This window comes from Felis catus, chromosome B1, assembly GCF_018350175.1.
Source record: "Felis catus isolate Fca126 chromosome B1, F.catus_Fca126_mat1.0, whole genome shotgun sequence".
Taxonomy (NCBI): domain Eukaryota; kingdom Metazoa; phylum Chordata; class Mammalia; order Carnivora; family Felidae; genus Felis; species Felis catus.
In genome coordinates this window covers 115,285,215-115,311,902 of record NC_058371.1, presented here as the reverse complement: position 1 = coordinate 115,311,902, position 26,688 = coordinate 115,285,215, and the positions used below count along the sequence as shown (strand labels likewise).

General features: G+C 39.1%; 2 long non-coding RNA genes across 4 annotated transcripts in view; both read right to left on the bottom strand.

The window, feature by feature from the left end:
- Positions 1–26,688, bottom strand: part of LOC123384992 — a 118,048-nt gene that overhangs the window by 21,983 nt on the left and 69,377 nt on the right. The window lies entirely within an intron of this gene.
- Positions 82–24,235, bottom strand: LOC123384993. Of its 2 annotated transcripts, XR_006596885.1 has the most exons (4): positions 23,415–24,235; positions 8,509–8,729; positions 6,907–6,978; positions 82–3,931 (listed from the first exon to the last, which is right to left on the bottom strand). It is a non-coding gene; the product is annotated as an uncharacterized LOC123384993 (long non-coding RNA). The 2 variants fall into 2 exon arrangements; XR_006596886.1 differs by having other exon boundaries at positions 82–6,978.

The following is a 26,688-nucleotide window of genomic DNA, read 5'->3' as shown; positions in this document are numbered from 1 at the left end:
TGTGTCGGTTTCTGTGCTGACAGTTCAGAGCTTGGAGCCTGCTTCAGATTCTGTGTTTTTCTCTCTCTCTCTCTCTGCCCCTCCCCTGCTCATGCTCTGTCTCTCTCTCTTAAAAACAAATAAACATTAAAAAAAAAACCTCAAAAACCTGAGATAAAAATCAACTCAGGTTGGCTCAACTAAAATTTTGAGAAGCATTTAATAGATACAGATTCCCAATCTAGTTGGTGACTTTTAATGAATTAAAATGGAGAGAGAACAGAAAAGCAAACCACACCTCTTAGCCATGCTCAAAAATCTTAGAGAATCATGAAAATGAATTCTTTTCTGAGATAGAAAAAAGGAAAGTGAATGATTATTCAAGTGTCTAACTCTCCATTAAAATGGTTGGCAGCCTCCTTCACATGTTGCAAAATTTGACTAGACCATTATGCAAAGAGCTATCTGTTCAACAGCAACTGTCTGTTGCAAAGAAAAGATAAAAACAAGGATGAAGACATGGCTTCAACAAGAACTTTGAGATGCTCTCTTTAACATTCTCATAGGGTCTTGATAGCCTCTTATTCTACAAATCTCCACTGCAAGCCTGCTTTCCCACCTGGTGCAAGTTACCCATCCTAGTGTGCTTACAATAAGACTAAAGTAAGTCAAAGATCAATTTCCAGGCTTTCATACTCCAGTGGGCTCAAGCTTCAGCCCTGACTGAATTTTATTTCTCAAGGCCTAATAAACTTGGAGAGTTATAAGGTCCCCTTCCAAAAACCTCAAAAAAATGAATGTTTGCACTTCCAGGTTTGGCTTTTATTTCCAGACTCTGTGTATGCAGTAGTGCAAGCAGACCAATAGACTCAACAATGAACCCAACAGTGGGCAGTTTCCCTTATCTTAATTCAGGAAAAGAGACTGCCTATAATTGTCTTGCCTATTATAAGCTACTTCCAGTCTCTTATTTGCTTTACAATCTCTTGCTATAGCTCATTACTCACTTAAACACATAATTCCAATGAACTTTGGTAACAGGGAATGGGGGTGGGGTCTCCATAAATACAATTTCAAAAGCTAAGCCCTAAGGAGATGTCAGGGCAAGGCATCCACTGTGACATCACCCCAAAATGACTTCCTGCCTCCAGACCCACTTTTAGAACACCATTTAAGTATGTAGAATCACACCCCCTACGGATGAATGAATTACATTTGTTTCTTCTACGATAGAATCAGAATCCAAGGGGCATATCTGCCAGAAATGCCACATAAATGAATATTTGACAAGTAGCAGAAGAAGAAATAATGGGTTATTCATAATCATCTACAAATGCCTCGAAAAAGATATGAAACCTCAAAATATCCAACCTAGCACTTATCTACTACATATTTATACTAAGGTTGTCACCACCTAAAAATACCCAAAGACCAAATCTTCAGCTCCTGGCAGTACTTAGCACATTTCCTCGTACATAAGAGATGGTCAATAAATATTTGTGGGAGAGAGAAGGAGGAAGGAAAGAGTAAGTTGGCAGGAAGGCACAATGCGGCTGACAATTACACAATACAACTACATGGCAGATTATTCTTTTAAGGTATTCAATCTGACTCGATAAAGATTCATTAACCCCCACCCCCAGGCTCTGTGGAGTTTAATACTATGTGAATTGACCCAGCTCTGAAACACACTGTCCAAAAACGATATCACTCTTCAAAGTCAAGAATTATTCATCCCCTTCTGTGGTGGGAGATAAAGATGGAAGAATAGAAAGACAAGGCAAAGCTATTTCTCTGACAAAGAAATACAAAACCCTCTCTCTCCTCTCACTTCGAAAGCCCTCCAACTTTAGGCTAATGCTAAAGGCAAAAGAGAGGGAAAGCAGATGAGTGAACTTGGTCATTTTTGGCACTTGTCAAAAAAACTAAATATTTTCCCCAAATGTTTTACATTCAATAGTGCCCAACCACAATGTGCCAAGCCTGTTTTCCCTTAATGTTTCAAACCCATGTGTATTCCAAGGGAAATGTAATCCATGTGTCTCTGATTTGCTTACACTTAAATCATTATAAAATGTTAAATTTTTTTAAAGGATGTCCAAGATATCTTTTGGGCCATCCTCATGATCCTCCTTCAGGATTCTTCTGAAGAGTATGGAATTCTAAAGAGCTGATGAAGACAAAGCCCTGGATAATTAATTAGAACCCAGGACTCACAATCCCTGCATAGATTTTTGTCTCTGAATGCAGAAAAGCATGAGTTTGCATTAAGAATGCAAGAATGACTAGAATTCTTGGAGCAAATTTGCTAAATTGGCCTATTTCCTTAGAATACCCTTTCGATCTTTATAATTAGGCCTAGCTAACTTGGACTCTTCTTCAGACTACTCAAATAAGGTACCTAAAATAGTGCACATAAGATAAAACTTTCTTGAGAATATGCAGGAGAGTTATAAAAGATGGGTGAGTAGTAGCTCAGACACTACTGGAAGAATTAAGTTTCTTATTTCCTCAGATAATGTCCTCTAATGTGGTAAATGACAATTATATCATTTGCTTATCATAATGACATGGCGAACTAAGGTTCTAAAGCATTGAGAAATGGAGAAGCTGACTGTAGAAGTGGAACCAGTTAGGTTTTAGATGTGAAGTTGGGGCCTGTAAACCAAGGCAGTCCTAGGTTAATGAGAAATGGGGGTGGCCCACATTCCGCCATTCCCCTCCACAGTCCTCCCTCTCTCCACGGTAGTGCTGGACTACAGAAAAAGCGGGAGAGGAGAGGTTCACAATGAGTCTGCACCCTTAAAATAAATAGAGTAAAACCTTGGTTTGCGAGCATAATCCACTCCAGAAACATGCCTGTAATCCAAAGCACTTGTATATCAAAGTGAAATTCAAGAACCATTGGCTCAGTTGTGATCATGTGACATTCAGCATCATGGACTACTCACATTGCAAGACATCACTCGTTTATCAAGTTAAAATTTATTAGAAATGTTTGCTCGTCTTGTGGAATACTCACAGACCGATTTACTTGCAGCCCAAGGTTTTAGTGTACTTATAACAATACTTATACTAAATACTATACTTAAATACCACAAATACTAAGTACTTAAAAGAAAAAATTTGCATTCCTTGTTCCCGATGTAGAATAACAAAGAAATAAAGCAAAAACCCTGTTGGCCATATCCATAATTTAAAAAGCAAACAAAAATAAAGACCTCAAAAGCTATTTTACTTAAAATCACCCAGAAAAGAGGCTAGCTCCTCCAAAGTGAGACTAGACCAAGTGAATCTGCCATTGGAGAAGGAAGCACAGAAAAGAAAAAAAAAAGTGGGGGCGATGTGTCTAATCAGTGCTCATGTGCTCTGGTCTGTCATTTCACCCTCCCAACAAACCCTAAATGTATCCCATCAGTTTACTCTCAGGTGGTGACAGTTGCATCTTTACAAGGTAGCGCCTCCATCTCTCCTTCTCCTCCCTGGCCTCCGAGGATGCAGCACATGGTTTGCAAACATCCTTGGACACCAGAGACCTCATAGAGTCTCAGTACAACCCAATCGATGGCTGCTCAGGGGAGGAGCAGCTGTGCAGATTGGCAACCATCTGGACCAAGTTGACTCGATTCTGGCGTCCGATACAAAGAGGAAACTGCAGAGACATCCGGGACGCCCTGTCATAAACTTAGTTCCTGACCCAGACTTGTGACTCTGAATTTATTTCACTGGGAAAAAGAAGGTCTTAATTTGTCCAATTATATTTACCCCTATCAGGAAAAGCCTCACGTACCCTGCTGCTTCCTCGGAGGAGCCCACAATCAGGAATCATAAAAGTTAGGCAGAATATTTGTGATAAAACAAGAGAGCGCTGCATCTCGACTGAGATTATTTAGCATTGCTGGACGTGGTCCAGCTAAGGTCCGGCCAAATGTTCATCATAGCCTAGGAGAACCTGAAAGAAAAGGATACTTCACTTGAACGTGACTTTCATTTTGCACTTGACGTTAAAGAAACTAAAACTCTATGGGCAGGAAATTGATTTTAACAAGGCAAAATTTGTTTCCTTTAAAAAGCAAAAAAAGAACTAACAAAAGCTCTTTTCATGATTATTTGCACTAGTATCCTTTGTGTTTTTTATAACACTGATGACTCTCCTCCTTAAAAGCCTTGGCTCCAGGGACACAATGCTCTTCAACTGCCCTTGTTTGTCTTGTCAGGCTCTTTATCCGTCCAAACACCCACCCTGCCATCGCCTTTCCCACTCTGCAGAGATTTGTGCAGATGAATAAGAAATATCCCAACAGACTCAGACATGGACACTTTGTATTCACGACTTGAGAAATTCATTTGTTCTCTTAGTTTTGATAGTTTGGAGTATTACATCAGCTCTGTATTTCTAGCACCACAACTTTCTCTCCAGTGTTACTGTTATCCTTGATCCTTGAAGACTGAGGCTGTGTTCTTATGCACATCTAACAGTTTAAATAAGCTGGACTCAATGGGGTGCAGGCAGAAAGTAGTTTTATTTTTCTCCACGGCTGTCTTTGCTCTCCATGAAGCAGCTCAGCTGAAGGAGGTTGTGCAGAGGAGTAAGAAGCTCAGACCCAGGAGAACCAGATCACCTGAATCTCAATCCCAACTCCCACGATTAGTTATAGTTAACATACATGTTAGTTAATGGACTACATATTATACAGTATTAGTTATTACTACTATTTTTTCAAGTATACCCTTTAATTTTTCCAGCTACTATAAGATGAAAAAGACTCATTTTCAGATTTTTTACGAGTCCAATAAAGACTCCAGTTACTCATTCAATTCAAAGTATTTTTTCCATAATGCAGACCTGATCTGGGCTTTTGCAAACCAGCAATAGAGAAATCAGACATAGTCTGTTCTTTGTCATGTTTTTCTAACCTGTCTTCAATATTCTTTCCCTACTCAATATTTTTCTTCTAGACCCTCCAAGGTCAGGGTGGGGAGGAAGGAGTAAAGGGGGAAAGGACATTTTCCTTACTGGTCCTGTCTGAAGTTTTGTCCTGGCAGTGAAATGCCCTGTGTAAGGGTTGACATCCAACTGCTGCCTGTGTCACCTGTTCAGTTCTTTCTCAAGAACTCTTTAGCCTGGCCTCATCCGCACTAGAGACACCTACACTAAATAGGACAACCATACATCAAATGCCCTTGACTGTCTTTGTGCACACATGTTGGCCCAGCAAAATCTTTAATACTGCCCCATCCTTTAACCTTAAAACTGCCCTGGTTCAGAAGACAAATTATTTAATCGCTTTAATACAGCACAAGTGCTCAACCTGGACAATATACTTGCCAAACTGTGTGGCTCTACTATCCTTCAGACTCCTTGGAATACACAACTTCATCCATCTAATCAGCAAATGTATGCGACAAGATGGTGTGGCAGGTTGCACAAAAGCTTTTTAGAAACCAATCCTGGAACTGGCATAAATCATTTCTACCCACATACCATTGTTGAGACCATGTCCAATCACCGGACTCCACCTTGTAAATGCAAAGGAAACTCAAAAATCTAATTTTCTTGTGTGTCCAAAAAACTGAGAGCAAATAGGCATCTTGCCAGCCCCTGCCACAGTCTACCCTCTGATCGCCAAATATCAATTTTGATCATCTTCCCACCCACAGACATCTACCCTTTCCCCAGAATGACAACCCCAAATCCCCTCCAGTCCTAGTGTCCAAGATTTCAGGTGAGGCTCAGTCCCCTACATCAGGTCTATTCCTTCTTGCTTGATATCCAGTTGACTTACAGGATGTGTTTTCTGCTCCCCTCTTCCTTCTGTATACTCAATAATCAATATATTGAATGGAGAACAGGGACAGGATAAGTTCAATAAATACTCCATTCACAAAGTTGAAGAACAGTTGTCACTGGGCAGACACTGTGTTGGCCCCCTATTCTGGGGTGGGGGAGTTTCTTGCCTTAAGCCTGATTTTGCTCTCAGTGAGAAACTCCCCCATCCACAGTTCTCTTTTGCCCTTGGCTCTGCCCTCAGGGTGAATGCCCATATAAAGTGGATATTCAGGAGCATGTCCTCTGTGAAGGCTTTTAAGTCTTTTTTTTTAATGTTTGTTTATTTTTGAGAGAGAAAGAGAGAGAGAGCACCAGCAAGAGAGGGGAAGAGAGAGGGGAAGACAGAGAATCCAAAACAACCTCTAAGCTTTCAGCACAGAGCCCAATGTGGAGCTCAAACTCAGGAACTGTAAGATCATGATCTGAGCCAAAGTCAGACCTTAACTGACTGAGTCACCCAGGCACCCTAGCTCTTAAATCTTTGAAAGGGCATTCTACACAAAAAAACTTTGGGGTCCAATGTTTGCGTTGTTGCAATCAATCAAAGGCATTCTAAACTAGTGTTGTATTTTGGGAGGGAATCAATTCCCTCAAATACTCAGTAGATTTCTAATCACTTTGCTTCCAGTCAGTTCCATGCTCTATATACCAGTAACCACACCCAAAATTATTTCCTAGACATAGTAAGACACGCCATTTAAAAAGACTTTGAAGAAAAAAAATCCTAGTAAAATTTATTTGTTGAAGGAAGTGATTCAGGGGAAATACTGAATTAAGGGTGTGGACCTCTCATTCAAGCCAGTTAATTTCAAGGTAGCCAACTTTGAGCTGAGAGGTGGAGAGAGGCATGAAGACAAGAAAGCAAATAAATACAAGGCCACCTTGAGATTTAATGAACTCATGCTGCTTTAACAAATATTCTTTTACCTCAAATAGCCACCTTTCCTTTCTTCAGATTTGTTTTGTGGGAACACCTATCTCTTCAACACCCTTACTGAACATATAAGTTAGGCTTTGTCTCACATGGCAGAAGTTATTAAATACACAACTGCTATTCTTGATTTAAGCTATTCAAGTACGTCAAGGTATGTCCTCACCTGTGTGGAGTCTTTTGTTTTGTCCTGTCACGGTTGAAAGCAGGCTCCAGAGATCTAAGAAGAACACCCACACTGATGTAAGGAATGGGGAAAAGATGTGGCATCAGCAATATGTCCCTTTAATTAGGAAGTCATTTAACATTAGAATCTAGTATTTACCATTCTGCCTGTGTCCTACACAGTTTAAGTCAGCACTACTGTTAAACATCTAAGTTTAAATAAAGTAAAATGGATCTATTAGTTAAAATATCAGAATCAGAGCAAAAAATGCACAGTATTTAATATTTACCAAAATCTTATAACTTAAAAAATTGGGAAATGGGGAATGTTGAACAAACTGCCTTATGTTGCAATATGGAATAAAGGAAATGATTTTTAATTTAGAGAACAACTTGGGCAAACTAATTTCTTTTTGATCCTCTATGAGTTTTCAAAATGGACAGAAATTTTTTTTAATCTCAAAAATAAAGTCACTTTATAATGTGACTTTGATAAATAATACTGATTTGGTTCAATCAACCATGGGTAAGACAAACATGGGTGACTGAATTAGTTTCTGATATATAATGAAAGGAAGAAAGGAAGGAAGGAAGGAAAGAAGGAAGGAAGGAAGGAAGGAAGGAAGGAAGGAAGGAAGGAAGGAAGGAAGGAAGGAAGGAAGGGGCTCCTGAGTGGCTCAGTCAGTTGAGGGTCTGACTTCAGCTTAGGTCATGATCTCACGGTTTGTGGGTTCAAGCCTTTGTGTGGGGCTCTGTGCTGACAGCTCAGAGCTGGAGCCTGCTTTGGATTCTGTGACTCCCTCTCTCTCTGCACCACCCCCAACTCCACTCATGCTCTGTCTCTCTCTGGCTTCAAAAAATAAATAAATAGGGGCGCCTGGGTGGCTCAGTTGGTTGAGTGTCCAACTTTGGCTCAGGTCATGATCTCGCAGTGTGTGGGTTCGAGCCCCATGTCGATTTGGATTCTGTGTCTCCTTTGGATTCTTTGGATTCTGTGTCTCCTTCTCTCTCTGCCCCTCCCCCACCTGTGCTCTGTCTCTGTCTCTCAAAAATAAATAAATGTAAAAAAAAATTCCAAAAATATAAATAAATGTTGAAAAAATGTTTAAAAAAAAGAAAGAAAGAAGAGAGGGAGGGGGGAAGGGAGGGAGGGAGGAAAGAAGGAATGAAAAAAGGAAAGAAGGAAAGAAGGAAAGGAAGGAGGGAGGAAGAGTGAATCACCAAATGTAAGACAGTTTCACTGAAGACTTTATATGGTTAACCAGATTCAAACTGGATTAAAACACGATTCATGGAGGGAAATTACATGTATCAATTGTTCAAAAGCGGCTTGACTATAAGGTTTATAGATTCAAATTTACAGTTGCTTGGGGAGGAGAAAATGCCAACCACAGTAAGAGGAAGGCATAGTGAATGCCAGACACCATTCCAGATACTATTATTTTAATGAATAGGGTATTTATACTTAATTTAAACTTAGATATTGAATGATACTGTGAAACTCAAGGTTTGCAGAACACTGGAAGAAGAGGAAAGATAAGGAATTCACACATTAAGCCAAGATTATAATAGAAGTACTATTGGAACATGAACGAGGAAATACCTTTTTATTTAGGGGATAGACATGGGAGCTTGCAAATGGTTTCAAGAGTTCATTGTAAAGCTATGGAGGTAAGTTTTAGAAGATGAATTGGATCCATCAGGCAGATGCAGTGGAGAATGGGACCCCATGCAATTGGAACAGCAGCATATATTGAGGCATGAACCCATGAAAAAAACCTGAAAGGTTTGTGAGCGGTGGATAGCAGTGGCAAGAGTTGGAACCTGAAAAATAAAAGAGTGGAAAGTTTACAAATTACTCTGGGTGATTTATAAACTGCTAAAAAGTACTTTTTCTCTAACCAGTGGACAATAGAGACTCAAGAGGGATTTTAACCAGATGAAGAGTTTTTATAAAAGTAATTCAGATAAAACTGTAGATGTATAGGAGAAGGTAAGACTGGAGGCAGGGAGACCATTTAATTGCTATTTTGTGGGCAAGAGAAGATCATAACCTCCACTAAATCAGTAGTGGTAGGAATAGAGAAAAGGAAAGAGACTCAAGACATATTCAGGGGGTAGGAAAAGTCCAACTTAAATACATCTATGAGTAGAAGAGTCAAGGAGGACCCAGTGCTTCTGACTTTGATGACTGGTGGATGATGGTACCATTAATTGAGGTGTGGAATATAGAAGAAAACAGGCTTGAAGGGAGCAAATGACAGATTCATTTAGCACAAGATAAGGTGATAATATGGCAAACCAATAGAGGTATCTCCTAGATATTTGGAAATGAGCACCCAGAGCTCAAGAAATAGACATGCTAAGAGCAAAAGGTTTGGGATCCAGGAGTGTGTTGGAATCCAATGAAGATGAGACCCTTCTCAGACACTAGATAAAAGCAAGTATCAATGAAGTAGATGAAACTTCTGGGACATTAGACAAGAACTGGTATTTTGGTGCCTTAAGAGATGGTGATTTATGCTTTTGTCTGCTTAGATTGCTCCTTCTTGGAAGGCAGCCAATATGTAAGAAGTCCAACAAGGCCATGTGAGAAGTTACCTGAAGCTAGACTGGATGCTCCAGCCCCACCCCCTCCAAGGTCCAAGCAGAAGAACCACCCACTGAGCCTCAACCAATCCACAGAATGGTAAGGAGTAATAAATTGTTGCTTTATGCTACCGAGTGTTTGGAATTGTCTGTAACAACTCATAACTAAGACAGCTTTTTAGATCTAAATGCTGGGGCTAAAAATGCTCCCCCACAAGAGGAATAAATATAATGGTATTTTAACTCATTTACTTGCATGCTGGCTTAAATTTTAATTTTTTTTTGTTTTTAATTTTTTTTCAACGTTTATTTATTTTTGGGACAGAGAGAGATAGAGCATGAACAGGGGAGGAGCAGAGAGAGAGGGAGACACAGAATCGGAAACAGGCTCCAGGCTCTGAGCCATCAGCCCAGAGCCTGACGCGGGGCTCGAACTCACGGACTGCGAGATCGTGACCTGGCTGAAGTCGGACACTTAACCGACTGCACCACCCAGGCACCCCTAAATTTTAATATTTTTAATGGAAGTACTAGTACTCACTGATCCATCCATTCTACAAGAAATTATGAAGTGCTATGTTACAATAGCCACTCTTCCAGATGCCTTGGGTACCCAGCTTCCAAAAAGACAAGAAAGATCCCTGATCTCATGATGCAGCTTCCATTCAAATGAAGGGGAGGAAAAGCAGATAATAAATTATTAAACAGATAAATGGATAAAAGATAAAAGTACAAAGAGAAAAAGTGGGTAAGGAACTTTCTTAAGATTGGAGGATTGAAAATGGTTGTCTAAGAATAGGGTTATTTGAGCTGAGACCAGAATAACAAGAAGTAACCCATTATGAGAAGATCTGCAGGGGAAGAGGAATAGAGCAAAACTGTCCAGAGGACACCCCTGGCTGCACTGGGCAGGGGTGTAATAGGGTTATTGGAGGACTAGAAAAGTCACTGTTGCCAGAACAGAGTGAGCAAGAGGGAGAGAGGTATGAGATGAACAGAAGAGCAGGCAGAGGCCAGAAAAATCATACAGAGGCCTTATGGGTCACAGGAAATCACCCGGGCTTTATTCCTTTGGAAATAGAACCTACTGGGGAGCATAATTACAGTTGTTGTTAGTTGGCTTAAAGAGTAGACCCTTGAAAAAACTTTTCAACTCACAGGCTGAGGACTTATTTCAAAGATTACCTCAATTCACCTGAAAGAAAGGTTACACCAGTGCCAATCAAGAGAAGGAACATCCCATGAAGGAGGCCTGGAACATGGCAAAACTCAGCCGCTCCAACCACCACAGCCATTGCAGCAACAATGTAGCAGAGCAGACAGGATGCTGAGGTAAGCAAAAAAACAGAGACCAAAGAAAGAGGCCAAATCTGCCAGTTCTAGATTACCAATGATAATAGTAATTTACATTTTCAGAGCCTATAGAGAACCCACATCATCTCACTTGATCCTTACAGCTGCCCTGTGAAAAAAAGGCTAAGTAGGTATTATTGCCATCTTAGAGATGGGAATCAAGTTTCAAGGAGGCTAGACTACTCCACCAAAGCCACACAATCAAGGATAAAATGAAGATCCTCTGTCCTAGTCCCCCTCATTAAATCACACTACCTAACCAAATCCTCAGTACTCCTAAAACATGTGGAAAATTACAGGACATGGGAAATTGTTTAAAAACTCATCAGAGGGGCACCTGGGTGGCTCAATAGGTTAAGCGTCTGACTCTTGACTTCAGTTCAGGTCATGATCTCACAGCTCGTGGGTTTGAGCCCCACATCAGACTCTGCGCTGACAACATGGAGCCTGCTTACAATCCTCTCTTTCCCTCTCTCTCCATCCCTCCCTTGCTTGTTCTGTCTCTCAAAAATAAACATTAAAAAAAATTCATCAGAGAAAACACATTGAAAAGTAGCCTCCCATTCTTCTGCATAGGACCCTAGGCTGGGTTGTGGTGCTTGGTGATTCAAGAATAGATATCCCCGGGGCGCCTGGGTGGCGCAGTCGGTTAAGCGTCCGACTTCAGCCAGGTCACGATCTCGCCGTCCGTGAGTTCGAGCCCCGCGTCAGGCTCTGGGCTGATGGCTCAGAGCCTGGAGCCTGTTTCCGATTCTGTCTCCCTCTCTCTCTGCCCCTCGCCCGTTCATGCTCTGTCTCTCTCTGTCCCAAAAATAAATAAACGTTGAAAAAAAAAATTTAAAAAAAAAAAAAAAAAAAAGAATAGATATGCCTTTCAGGGCTGCCTGGGTGGCTCAGTCAGTTAAGTGTCCCACTTCAGCTCAGGTCATGATCTCATGATTTGTGGGTTTGAGCCCCGTGTCGGGCTCTGTGCTGACAGCTCAGAGCCTGGAGCCTGCTTTGGATTCTGTGTCTCCATCTCTCTCTCTCTGCACCTACCCCACTCGCACTCTCTCTCTCAGAAATAAACATTAAAAAAAATAATTTAAAAAAAAGGATAAATATGCCCTTCAGAACGATCACCCACCTGACTTTATGAGGTCCTATGTCTTCAACAAACACAGAAAAGAGAATTTTATGTCATGTTAGGGGCCTAAATTTGAGATTTAGCTCTGCAAATTAAATTTCAAAGCAGTCACTTACCTCATCGGGCAGTCTTTTATGGGTCTTACAGTTCTTAGGAAATATGGGAAAATAACTATTGAGAAAGGCTGTTGATAATAACTCTCTCTTGTTCTTGTATGTTCTCCATTTTCTTTTACATTTCCTCAAACAGAATAGAACCATGTGAGTAAAGAGCCTGAAATTATCACAATAATAGTCCTATAGCAAATGAGTAAGTCCACTAAGTTTACAAATAATGGAATGTTATGTATAAAAGTTCACAAAGTTAATACCAGCAAACATACACACAAATACCAGCAAATGAAACAGAAGAGACTTTATTCTAGATTATAGTGACCTCCTTCCTAGAGTTTTCGTGGATGATTTGTGAGGCAGTTCCTAGTTCCAGTGTTTGCCCTCAAGGAATGTTTAATTAGTGTCTACATCTTAGCAACGAGATGCTTTGAAATGCTGAAATGTACAAACATTCCATGTACCAAATATTTTAATTAACTATTTAATGTTTATATTTGCTGTGAGGAAGCTTATATATGAGTTTCAATTTATTATGTACTTTTAAAGCAATAAATCTTAAAACAGTATTTTGTGTTGTACAACAGATTATTTGATTCATAATCTGACAACCTAGTGTAAAAATTCCAATCTATGGGGTCACTGAGTTACTTTTATAATGTATTTTTCAAAGCTGAGGGACTCAAAGCTACAAAACTGTTTTGGGGTTTCTACATCACAAACTTTGCTTCCCTAGTGGTATTTAAGCAGCCTCTACAGAATTCTCAAAATGATATGCCCCTCAAAATTTTAAATTATATCCAGAAAGAACATTATGCTTGTATTATCCCAGTGGACTACTTGCTTTTGACATGATTCAACTTGTTTTGTTTTCGAGTGTTGAAAGGGGTGGAAAAATTGATCTGTTTAATGAACATTTCTGAAGAATATTAACACACAACAAGTGAAAAAGGACATGCTTTTAAAAGTTTAGAACTTAGAAAAAACAAAGCCAGCTGTTAGGGGGAAAAAAATGAGTCTACTGAAAAAACGAACACGGTTTTATTTTCATAGTCCCAAAGACCATTAATGTTTTCAATCTAAGAGAGCAATAAAGGCCACTTTGGATGATATCCATCCAGGAACAGCACTGCTTTGAAACATGAAGGAAACAAGTTCCTGTGAAAGGGGATATAATAAGAGTAAGCAACCATAGAAATAATAGACCACCACCACCTAGAAGCCTGATGCATAAGGTACTGTGTGCACACCGCAGTGTGTTTGCGTGAACACACAGTGAGCACATTTAAGGGACCCAGGGGAACAGAGAGATTTCTGAGCTCAACACAGCTGAGTTCTCCCAGGTCATCTGCTAAACAACAAAAAGAAGGAGCCTCCATTCCTCAACTCCAGATTGAAGGAGGCAGCACTGGGTGACTCCAATTATGCTTCATAAGTCATTCTATAACATCATGAGAAAATACACACAGAAGTAATTATAAGGCTAGAATAGTGATACACCTATTACCACAGGTAATGATTTGGAGAACTTTTTAGTTGAAAGATGGCAAATTTCCTAGCAACACCATAGCCTCACATTATGCTTCATCCTATAATAATTCTTATAGAATTATTATCATTTGAGTCCCTATTTCTTTCTAGTTGTTACTATTTTGTCACCAGAAAATTTGTTCTCCATCACTAGAGTATCCAGAAATGTGTTGGGCCACCACCTAGTCGAGATGTAGCCAAGAAGTTTCCCTCATCAGCAGGTGGGTGCTGGCACTTTCCACACCTTATCTCTTTCCTCCATAGGAAGTGTTGTCATCCCTGTTATGCAGATGAAGGAGCCGAAGCTCAGAAATTCACTCTGTTCATAAGCAGAGATTTACACCCAGCTTTAAAGATGGTACATTTTCCTCATACCGTCATTTGATGCCATCACAAAAACTAGGAAAATATTGATTAATGAAAATATAGTTTATGCCACATGTCTGTAAATTACTACATCTTTAAAAACATTTATGAAAATCTAATTTCAAAAAGTTTCAATTCATGGGCATTTGCTTATGGTTGTTTGTTACTCCTCTCCAACAAAATGAAATTATCTGTGCATCTGCCTGCTGCTCCATTGGGTTGGAAGGTCATCAAGGATAGGAGTTGTGTGCGATGCATTTATAGATTTCCAGTCTAGCCCTCTGTGTGCCAAATAGTAGTGCTTAATAAATGCAGGCATAATTTGAAAAATTTGAGATAAATTTATGGGATAAAACAGTAATACTGAGAAAATTCTAACCATGATATCGGTTTGTTTCATGTATTTTCCTTTATTACTACTTTATTAGTTTGTGAATTAGGGAAGAGCCCCTTTGTTAACTTCTAGTGACAATCCAAGCAGAGTGGGCCACCAGCATTCTCTGTAAGCATAGTTTGGGAAAGACTGGTCAAAGATAGAAATTGAATCTGGGTGATGTCCTCCTTCAAATTCCAGTGAGTCCTGCCTCTGGGGAAATCAGTGAAATCATGCCAGTCTCTACTTTTTATTGTTTGTTTGTTTGTGTTACACATCATGGTGCAAGCAACTCAAGCAGATCTCCAGAAATGGCTTTTCACATTTCCCATTCTTCCCCATACTCATCCCCACCCCCACCCAAAGACAGGAGGAAATTAGCTCTTTGGCTGACTATCCAATCTCATGTCCACTGAGACACATTAGTAATTCTCAATGGGGCAACGGTAGTGAATCTGGCTGATGATAGCTGAGCTGAGCAGTTAGTTGACCTACCTGCTGATGAGCTCATCCCCAAAGCCATTCATGACTCTAGCAGATGTTTAGACTTCATGGAGTTGTAGCCTTCTTTTTCAGTCTCCAAAGCCAACCAGGACCCCATAAAAATTTGCTAAGCAATGGGGCACACACAGCTAGACCATGGAGAACAAGGAGAAAGACATCCAGAGGACCAGCTACTGTACTACTTCCTCACACCCAAAATCATACTACTGTAGCTGCAAATGACTTTGCTATAGTGCACAGCTGTGCAAGCTGTCTGCTAGAAAAAGAATGAAGAATGAAGAATTTGCACTGAAATCAAAATCTGTCTGCTTACATGAAGGGAAAAATCTCACTATAGCAAACAAATCATAGTGATTCTGAAAAAGCTAAAGTGGTAGCTTCAAAGACCAGCACCTCTTCTTTATCTGCAGGAAAAGCATAACCTAGGAAATGAGTTGTCAAAATAATTGCTAAAACTTCTCTGGAATAATTCTTTCTTTCATCAGAAATAAGTAGATAGCTCACATGTCCTGGTGCACAGACCCTGAATGTTTCATAGAAATAATGCATTATAATAATACATTACCAGGCTTTGATAACACTGGATTGGAGCTTGTAATTGTAGGATTGTAACCTTGTTACAAGGATTGTAACCTTGCCAAGATGGCTAACATATACCAATATTATTGCTGAATTTGGATGTGTGTGCCTATGCAAGTATGTATACATACACATATACATATTCATTTTAAATGTGGGCATCAAAAACTAAAAAGCTCTGTGTTAAAATCCCAGTTTCTGGCCCAACTAAAAAGAAAGTCATATACTTCTTACATTTTACTTGTATTTTCTAAGAATATTTTTCAAATGCATGGTATCCATGTTTTCAAACCAAAGAACAATTTTTGCCCTATTGTAATATGTGACTTAGAGATTGTACAACTGAAAATTCTAGAATTCTAGCTGAGTACATCAGTTTTGATACATATCATAAATGAGATACAAATCAACTCCATACATCCAGCCAGGCTTGTGTTTAACAATGCAAGAAACTCCTCAACAAAAATGTTTAGGTAGTCTCTTGCTTTGGGGTTAAATTCTAACGATTTCCAGCCTTGGTTTTATCACATTCCAGTGAGTTTCTGAATTTTTAAAATGTGTTACAAACCTTCCAAATAAAATATGGAATTAAATTTGGAAAACCACTCATTCTTTTTAGTGTTCAAATGGAACATATACACTGTAGATTGTAGTGGGGGGAAGTTTTATAAAGTCAACAATTTTTAAAGGGTTAGAAATAGTGGACTAGAGGCTAAGGGCATAGACACTAAGTCTTCACAACTAAAACAACAATGGAAAGAAAATCCATCAATGGGATTTCTGCCTCGTCCAAACAAAAGCATATTATTTTAGGTATAAAATACTTTCAATTTTGAATATTGCTCCTAATACAGTCTCCATTTTTCTTTAAGTAGAGCAATTTCCTTTTAAGTGGAAGTAGTTGCATCTTCACATCTATTTGAAAATGCAATTAGATGGAAATGTAATACACCACAGCTGGAAAATGAACAATCCATTTTCCCTCTTCCTAGACAAGGTCACACTGCTGAGCACACTCAAGTTAAGCGTGATACAGAAGTTAAGCCATAAATCCAATGAGATGGAAGGCTCTGGCACCCAAGCCACAGTAAGGCCCGGTGTCAAAGGGGCTCACACTTGATTCTGTCTGTCGCATTTAAAAACTCTCAGTTCATATTAACAAATAACCCCTCTGTTGGAGGGAAAAAAAGTGTAGTATTTTATAGACCAGATAAACAAAAGACACTGTCATTTTTAAACCAAAACATATTTAGGGGAAAAAATGTAAGTGAAACTAATTTGCTACATATGTTTTATACATACAGTACATAAGGGGGTTTCTCCGACGCCATATGGAAAGCATCTGAACTTGTAAGACAATGACCTTCATAAATCACTCTAGGCTCCAACTCCAAATTATGTCTTGTTCCCTCACTCATGGGATAGTCACTATATCTCATATAAATTCATTATGTTATATGTGCACAATAATCTATCTCTACCTTTATAAGGAATGATGTCATAACACACAGGCAAGGTTTTTTAAAAAAGGGAACAAGTTCTCCCGCCAGATGGGCCAACCTATAATACTGCTTCCCCAAACACATTATGTTTCACAATGCAGAGTATCCATGCTGCTTAAAGGAAAGGCAAATCAATGGAGAAATAATTGAACATTCTGAGAACAAAATGTTTTTTGAGTCTGCCTGATATCTTCTTCTTCCAAAGTAAATGTAAAATAAAATAGCCTTATTCTTTTTGCATACTTTCTTCTTATATATTTCCCATTAATATCCATCAAAAGGGAGCCTATAGCCTGCCTAGTAACTTTCATCTGTATTGGGTCACTAACTATGGCACTGGCAGGTTTTTCTCTAAACAAATGTCTGGCCGTAACAAAGGTTTTTGGGGGGGTTTTAAATATTTTTTAAGTCATTTTACTTATTTTGAGAGAATGAGAGAGAGAGAAAGACAGAGAATCCCAAGCAGAGTCCACACTGTCAGTACAGAGCCCAAAAGGGGGCTCTCAAACTGTGAGATCATGACCTGAGCCAAGATCAAGAGTCTGACATTTAACCAACTGAGCCACCCAGGCGCCCACATGACCAAAGTTTAAATTAAGGGAACAGCAAGTTTTGGGCTCTGGTTGACAAAGGGGAAAAAAAAAAAAAAGAAATGCATATTCTCCACCTCTAGCCACTTGGTCCTTCTTCTTTTTTTTTTTTTTTTCAACGTTTATTTATTTTTGGGACAGAGAGAGACAGAGCATGAACGGGGGAGGGGCAGAGAGAGCAGGAGACACAGAATCGGAAACAGGCTCCAGGCTCCGAGCCATCAGCCCAGAGCCTGACGCAGGGCTCAAACTCACGGACCGCGAGATCATGACCTGGCTGAAGTCGGACGCTTAACCGACTGCGCCACCCAGGCGCCCCACTTGGTCCTTCTTCTAAAGAAACTTAAGGTTCTTAAATCTATAACCTTAATGAAAACTACAAAAACCATGTGTAAACATATCTAAGTACTATTTTTTCACTCTTGAAATTGTCTCCCTCTTCTTTCTTCTAGCTTTCTTTTTCACCCTACAACAGGGATTAAGCATATAACATAAAGGTTTGAAGAGGCCAGGTTGGAGCCCATAATATTTACATGTTGAATGAATTAAGGGAACATTATGGCTAGAATGGGGAGTTTTTAGGGGAATTACAACCTAGAGAAATTATGCCCCATCTGAAGTGAGCACCTTTGAAAAATTGTTGAAAGTCAGGATTGCTCCAGGGGTAGAAAAAAACACTATATGGACCAACCATGTACAAGCTGAAAAATCATGTCTACAGGCTAGTTTAGGCCTGCAAAACAAAAGTGTACAACTCCTGACTTAGAAGCTAAATTTGCTGAAAGAAGAAAGTATAGTTAAAAATACAGGATCTCAATGAACTCTAGCTGCTATATGATTCTAGGTGTTTTTATAAATGTCTGAAGAAATCAGTAAGATTGACAAAGCAGGGGACTATAATAACATCAAAAAAATGAGTAATCTCTACCTTTAATATTCAAATTTTGCATGAGACTATCAGGAGAAGGGTATTTGATAATACACTTATAATTGAGCTTATTTTCTACTGTTTTTAAATATTATGATAAAGACCATCATAATCTCTAATTACAGGAAATATCCTGAAAGGCTGCAAATTCATATGATTAAGCATGTGCGCGCACACACACACACACACACACACACACACACACACACACACAGAATACTAACAATAACAAAATGCCACAAAATTTGATTTTTCTATTATTAAATTTTGATGCTTCCCTTGGAAAATCCAGTTTCTAAAAATAAGTGCCCTAATGTCCCTCTTTTGTTTAATTACTTACTGGAAATTCAGCAGTATTATGAAGAAACAAGTTTGCACATAAATACTATACTAAATATTATCTTTAAAGATTCTGACCCTATCATGAGAAAATTAAAAAGAGTACTATATTATGAAATATCACCATTGCTTTATAAATAATTTTAATCACATGGGTATATACATTTATAAGATCAGGCCACTCAATGTATGTAACTATACATATATTTTCATAACTAATTGCAAATTTAACTTTACTTCCATAAACTGCTATCATTTTTAATCATTTGATGAAAACCACTGCATCTCTCTTCACTTCTAGCCACTGGAGAGTAACAAGGTCCAGAGTTATACCCTCATTACAAATAACTACAAAGCCAGGCAAAATGGTAAAAGACTTTTTCCAAATATGGACAACAAGACTGTAATCTTTCAGAAAAGGGAACTACAATTGCCCCAGATTTTGACTGGGGAAAATTTTTAGACCATAAATTAGGGAGGGAGAATACAATATAGCCTGGAAGTCCTGCTGAATTAAAGAGACAGAAATCAGAGTTCAGAGAAACTAAAATGCCTATGATTTGTTGGACAGAGTACAGAAGAGGGACAAAAAGTTTTAGAAACCTGTATAATGTTTCCCTGAGACTTGGGATAAATAACAAATTTTTATGCCTAGAACATAATCCCTAGAGTCAAGGAAGAGAATAATTACCAGGGAGCTGTAAGCTAAACAATTCTCAGAGCACACAGGACTGATAATCATCATGAATAGTTCCACAATTCAGAGTGAAGAGACCTCATTACATACACACGGAATTGAGTGGAGATCCCCAAAAGGTTATACCTCAGTAGAAGGGCTTAACTAGCCCTGGAATAAAGGTTATTCTATACTTAAAAACAAATCCTGGAAGGATCAGCCTAATGCACAGGTACCCTAGCTGCCTGCAAAAACAAAGTCCAACAATCTTTAAAGACCACATCAGGAGCGTGTGGGTGGCTCAGTCAGTTAAGCACCCAACTCGTGGTTTTGGCTCAGGTCGTGATCTCACGGTTTGTGGGTTCAAGCCTCACGTCCTTCTCTGTACTGCCATGTGGAGCCTGTTTGGGATTCTCTCTGCCTCTGTCTCTCTGCCCCCCCATTCTCTCTCTCTCTCTCTCTCTCTCTCTCTCTCTCTCTCAAAATAAATAAACTTGCTCCACTCTGCCATGTGGAGCCTACTTGGGATTCTCTCTCTCTCCATCCCTCTCTCTCTGCTCATCCTCCATTCTCTCTCTCCCAAAATAAATAAATAAACCTTTTTTTAATTCAAAAAAAATAATAATAAATAACAATCACAACAAAATCAAGCAGTCAACAATGAGAACTTCACAATGTCTGGCATCCAAAGAAAGAAAATTTCTACACATGCAAAAAAAAAAAATTCTAGATATATGACCCATAACAAAAAATAATCAATCAATAGAAATAGAAACAGACATGACAGAGATGACAGAATTAGCAAACAAGATGGTTAAGACAGCTATGCTCAAAAATTTAAAAGAAATTATGGATGCAATAAGCAGACATGTGGAATATATAAAAACATCTGATTAGAACTTCTAGATATAATAAATAAAGTATCTAGAATAAAAATTCCATTGGATAGCATTAAAAGCAAAGTAGACACAGCTGAAGATGACTGAAACTAAACACAACAACGGATTTATCCAAATGAAATCTAGAGAAAAAAGACTGAAAAATAAATGAAAAGAGACATAGCTACCTAAAGGACACTATCAAGTATTCTAACCTATGTATAATTGGAGGCACAATTATACAGAAAAGCAGGTGAGGAACAGAAAAAATAACTGAAGAAGTAATGGCTAAAGATTTTTTTCTAATTTAACGAAAACTACAAATGTACAATTTCTAGGACTCAATGACTGACTCCTAAGCAGGATAAACACAAAGAAAACTATACCAGAGCATACAGTCAAATGGTTGAAAACCACTAATAGAGAGACCATCTTAAAAGCAACAGGGGGAAAAAGGCACATTACATACAGAGAAACAAAAATTAAAATATTACGGTCTTCTTGTTCTAAACTCTGCAAGCGAGCAGACAACAGAATGGCATCTTTAAAGTGCTGAGGGAGCAAGATCAACCTGGAACTCTATACTCAGCAAACAGAAAGAATTTATTACTAGCAACTCACGCTGCAGGTAAATCTTAATGGAAGTTCTTCAGGCAGAAAGCAAATGTCACTAGATGAAAACTTGGATGCAAATCCACTTGCAAACTATGCCAATGAATGAAGAATTCCAAAAATGGTAAATACGTGGATAAGTATAAAAAGACATTTTTTTAGATTTCCTTAAAAGTTAGCTGTTTAACGAAAAAAATAATAACGTATTGTGTTGCTTATAACATATGTAGAAATAAATGATTAGAACTATAGCACAAAGAACGAGAGGGGAAATAAAATATACAGTTATGAGCTTCCTACATCATATGTAAACTGATTCAGTGTTTTTGAAAGTAAACTGTGATAAATTAAAGATGCGTACTATAAACCCTAGAGCATCGCTAAAAACAAAGATATATTTAATATAAAAATAAACTAAATAAACAAGTGGAATACTTAAAAAGTAGAATAATCCAAAAATCAGAAAAGAAAGAGGGGTAAAGTAATAAAGAACATATGTAGATGGGACAAATAAAAACTGAATAGCAAGATGGGTGATTTAAACCATATTATATCAACCAGTGCATTAAATGTAAATAATCTAAACCTGCCGATTAAAAAGCAAAGATTGTCAAATGGATAAAAATCAAGACTCTGCTGTATGTGGTCTCCAAGAAACCCACTTTAAATATAGAGATACAGCCAGCATGAAAGTAAAAGAACAGAAAAGGATATATAATACAAACACTACTTACAAGAAAACTGGAGTGATTGTGTTAATATAAGACAAAATAGGCTCTACAACAAGGAATACTACCAGGATAAAGAGGAACATTTTATTATTATTATAAAGGACCCAGTTCATCTAGAGGATGGAACGGCTGATGAAACAAGTACACAGAAAATCAGCGGAGATACAAATGACAACCATTCTCAGTTTCAACTTTCTGATCCGTCATTTATTCTATCCTCTTCCACAACCTCCCTTCCTTCACTAGTTATCTCCTCCCTGTCCTGTTTCTTCCGCTCCTACTTTAGTTCCTCTTTCCTTCTCCTTTGGTCAAGAACAAGTTCAAGACTTTTCCATTCTAAAACAAATGTTCTTTCTTTGCCTCCACTTCATTATCTATCTAAGACCCTTTATCTTTCCTTCCTCTTCCTAATCCATTTTTCTGAAAGTACAAAGCAGTCCAGGCTTTCTGGAGGTCCCCTGGGACCCTGGGTCATCTTTTGCTATTCAGACGAAAGCAGGCCCTTCCATCAGAGGACCTAGCAGTTGCTACAGAGAGTGTTCTGGCAGCATCCAGCTGCTGAAAGAGACATAGGACTTTCCTTCTGATGAGGCTGTGTTTCCTATTAGCTGCCACCAGATGTGCCCAGCTGCTTCATTCTCCTTTATTCAAAATTTAAACAAGCATGAAGATCTTTCTAACCAACTGAAAAATTATTTACAGTTTTATATCTAGAAGCTTCATTAATTTGTTGATATTTGTGGGACCATTTAAAGAGAGTTTCATTTCCAGGCACTGAATCAGAAGAGTTTTTAAAATATGTATATGTTAAACCCCATGTCCAGCAGGATGTTTCCTGGATTTCATCCAGTTAAACCCTTCACTTTTGAGTCTTTACCAATATGATTTCCACCCTCATACACCGCAGCAAATCTTCATGAAAACCAATCTTACATTTCAGCAATAAACTCTTAATTGCTAAAACCAATGACTGATTTACAATCCCCATGCTACTGGACTCCCTTTATAATTTTAACACCATCTAATCCTAAAAAAACACATGTCCATCAGCAGAGGGAGATCTATCATGAAATTAACAATATTTAAGTTTCAAGGCCATTTGTTTATACAGGATCAACATGCTGGGAATGGCCCCCCATAACGTATTCCCATAATCATACTTTTTTTGTAAAGGTGAGATATTTAACCTCAGTTATCTAAGACTATTGTTTCTATCTACCTGGACTCTCCCTCCAGCACACTCCCCTCATGTTAGGTGGCATTTGAGTGACCATAATATTTGGAGGATCTAGATAAGGAGAAATTCAGTTGGAAATACATTTAGTTTAAATTTAGGATAGGGGCACCTGGGTGGTTCAGTCAGGTAAGTGTCTGATTCTTGGTTTCGGCTCAAATTATGATCTCAAGGCTTCATGGGTTCAAGTCCCACATCGGGCTCTGTGCTAGCAGTGTGGAGCCTGCTTGGGATTCTCTCTCTCCTCCTCTCTCTCTGCCCCTCCCCCACTTGTGCTATCTCTCTCTCTCTCTCAAAATAAATAAATAAACTTAAAAAATAAAAATAAAAAAAAGTTAGAAGGATATAATTTTGTGGTTGACAGTCAACTTAATATATAACTAAGTAACTGTTAACAGGATTTCATAGACTAGTAAGTAGCAGAGGTAGGATTCAAACAAGGATGGTCTGACTCTTAACACTAACAATCCTAACAAAATATTATATTACCTTTCAGTTGTTTAGTGATCCATCATCAAGCCCCTGATTCCTTAACTTCATCTGTCTTCAGCCTCTTCTCAGAATCTGACAATCTATTTGCAGGCACATTCCAGCATCTGGCACCTTTTCCCTCCTCTTTTCCAGGCTTCAACACACTGCTGTAGACTTATCACCCACTTTCACCTTGTATGTTCACCACATTCTGTCCAAATTCATCCCCTTATCTTTACCAGGCCCCATATTTGTTCATGCTCCTCCCTCAGCCTGAAATGGCCTTGCTCAATCACATCTGTACTCATTTTTATTAATTTCTTGCTGATTTGACAGGAAATTTTTCAAAGAAAATAACATGACATTCAATAACACGCCACTATAATGAGGAAAACATTGATGGCCAACTGGTTAATGTATGTTAATTCCGGGAGTTTAACTCTAGTATTTCTTCATGTTATTTATTGCTGTGTACCAAGCCATCTTAAAACTTACTTGTGTAAAACACAGTTTTTTAAATGTTAGAAGTGACAGAACTCTTGATTGAAGCAGACACAAGCCCACCCTGAATCAAAAGGAAGGGACATAGTCCACTCTACCTCTCCATGGGAGATGAGTCAAAGAACTTGTAAACATGTTTTAAAATTGCACAGTAACTACATAAGGATACTTTAAATGTCCTGAAATCTTAGCATTCACGTGTGAAAGACACTTTAGAGAACTCTTCTCAAATTTGATAATAATCCTAAAAATTTATTTGCTGTTAATCATAATGAATGATAAAGTTGAAGGAAATTCCTGGTAATAAAAATTACTAATAGTGAAATTCTTACAATACATTATTGATGATTAAAACTGAACTTTTGGGGCGCCTGGGTGGTGCAGTCGGTTAAGCGTCCGACTTCAGCCAGGTCACGATCTCGCGGTCTGTGAGTTCGAGCCCCGCGTCGGGCTCTGGGCTGATGGCTCAGAGCCTGGAGCCTGTTTCCGATTCTGTGTCTCCCTCTCTCTCTGCCCCTCCCCCGTTCATGCTCTGTCTCTCTCTGTCCCAAAAATAAATAAACGTTGAAAAAAAAATTTAAAAAAAAACTGAACTTTTACCAGCCATCCTGAAGACTGAATTATTTTTCTTTCTGAAGAGAGGAGGTAAATAAAAATGCAAAGGCATAAGGAAAAAACTACACAGACATGTTAAACAGCTGTCAAAAGTGTCATATTCTTTTTTTTCTAGATTTTGTGATTTTTATTTTCTCTTTGTAAATAAATATCCACTTTTTACCTAATTTGTGTTAATAACTGAATAAGCTTCAGGCTCCATAGAACTGGGATCTTCCCGGTTCCCTATTTCCACTCCCTTTTTGCCTTCTCCCACCTCTGGCAATGCCTTGTCACTCTCCACATTCTTCTCCCTCTGCCCATCCTATTCACACTGGTGAGTAATGTGGTGCCCACATTATTCAGGGTTCTGGATAATCCATCCTTATTCAACAATCCATTGCTGCCCATCTCATGTTTTTATTTCCATTATCATGTGTAAGCCAATGCTCTTAAACATACATGTAGTTGGTACATATAACAAGCAGCACCCCTGGGGTGTAATCATATGACTTGTATATTGGTATCCTCCTGCCCCTGTAAACCTTTTCTGCGTACGGTGACAGTCTTCACCCTGCCTCTGGTGGAAGCTTCAAGACTTTTCAGATCACGTGATCAAGATTCAGAAATTAGGATTCTCAGACCAATATCAATTCACAACTCCAAACTTGACTGAATTTTAAGACTCTTCCTTTTGCCCTGCCTGGGCCTTCTGTGAGTTGCCATTTTCCCTGGAAGAACTAGCCCTACTTTCTTGTCTTTCTCTGCTCAGTATGTCCACACAGAGAAGGAAGGGATAAGAGGGATGGGAAACTTAATAGGGCTTGTCAGTATAGAAGGTGCCTTGGGGCACCTGGGTGGCTCAGTCAGTTAAGTGCCTGACTTCAGCTCAGGTCACGATCTCACAGTTCATGAGTTTCAGCCCTGCATCAGGCTCTGCACTGATAGCTCAGAGCCTGAAGCCTGCTTTGGATTCTGTGTCTCCCTCTCTTTTTGCCTCTTCCCCACTTGTGTTCTTTCTCTCTCTCAAAAATAAATAAACATTAAAAAGAGAAGAAGAACGTACCTTCTCACTCTCTGGGTCTGGCAGTTGCTTACACCTGGATCTTCCTCTCACACATACTGCTGTGGATTCCTCAAAGATTCCTGTTGGGTTTCACAAACTGCAACTCCCACAGAAATTGGCAAAGCCTCTCCTTCATAAGGCTGCCCTTCTTTCCCCTCAGCTTCAGTCCCCACAGCCTCTTTCTGCTGGGGACACACTGGTCCGAGGGACTGCTCTCTCAGTCACGATTCTTTCTAAAACACCCAAGGCTGATACTTCCACAAGAAGTTCCAAGAGTCACGGTCCCTGGAACACCTTTCACGCTCCATCAGATGGGAATGCAGCTTCCCAGATATAGCTGTCTGCTTGACTGCTATGAGCTGCCCCAGCTTCCTCAGGCTCATGCCACTTACCAAGTCTCTGTGTCCTCCTGTTTCAGGGCACACACAGAAAGCTCTCCATGTGGTCCCAGTGAAGCCCCTGCCACTGTACATTAAGTTCGGAAGCAGCCCTCACCCCCACCACTTGTAGGAGGAGAGGAGCCATAATCACATCACAGCCTTTTTCCAAAGTTTTCTCATAAAAGTCCCCTCTGTTTTCACTCTCTGGATCTTTTCATACCTTTGAAGTTTTAGCACACAGGCTAGCACTCCTTTTGGAATGCAGCATGTGCCCGATGACGATGCTTCCGCTGAAATTTCAGAATGGGCTGCAGGGTTCAAAACTCAACTCAACTCTCCATTGCTAGGCCCTCCACTTTCCCTCAATCAGTAGCCTAATCTAGAAAGCTGAACGATGCTAAAACCCTTCCCTCAGCACAACTCGACACTTAGACCTCAAAAGTGTCACACATTTGGCAACTTTTTCCTCGCTTTGGATCAGGAACCCAAATCCTCCCACCTGGACTACTACAAACTCCTTGGTGTTTGCTCATTCAGTAAGCATCTGTTGAGAATCTACTATATCCCAATGCACTTTGGACACGAAGATTAAAAATGCAATCCCTGCACTCAAGAATTTCACATGCTAATGAAGGATAAGTGAACATTTCCAATCAATTATAATCTTATATATCCTTGTGGGCAGGACTTCTTCTGTTTTGTTGTCTACCATACTCCCAAGATTTTACCAGGATCTGGTACATAATAAAAA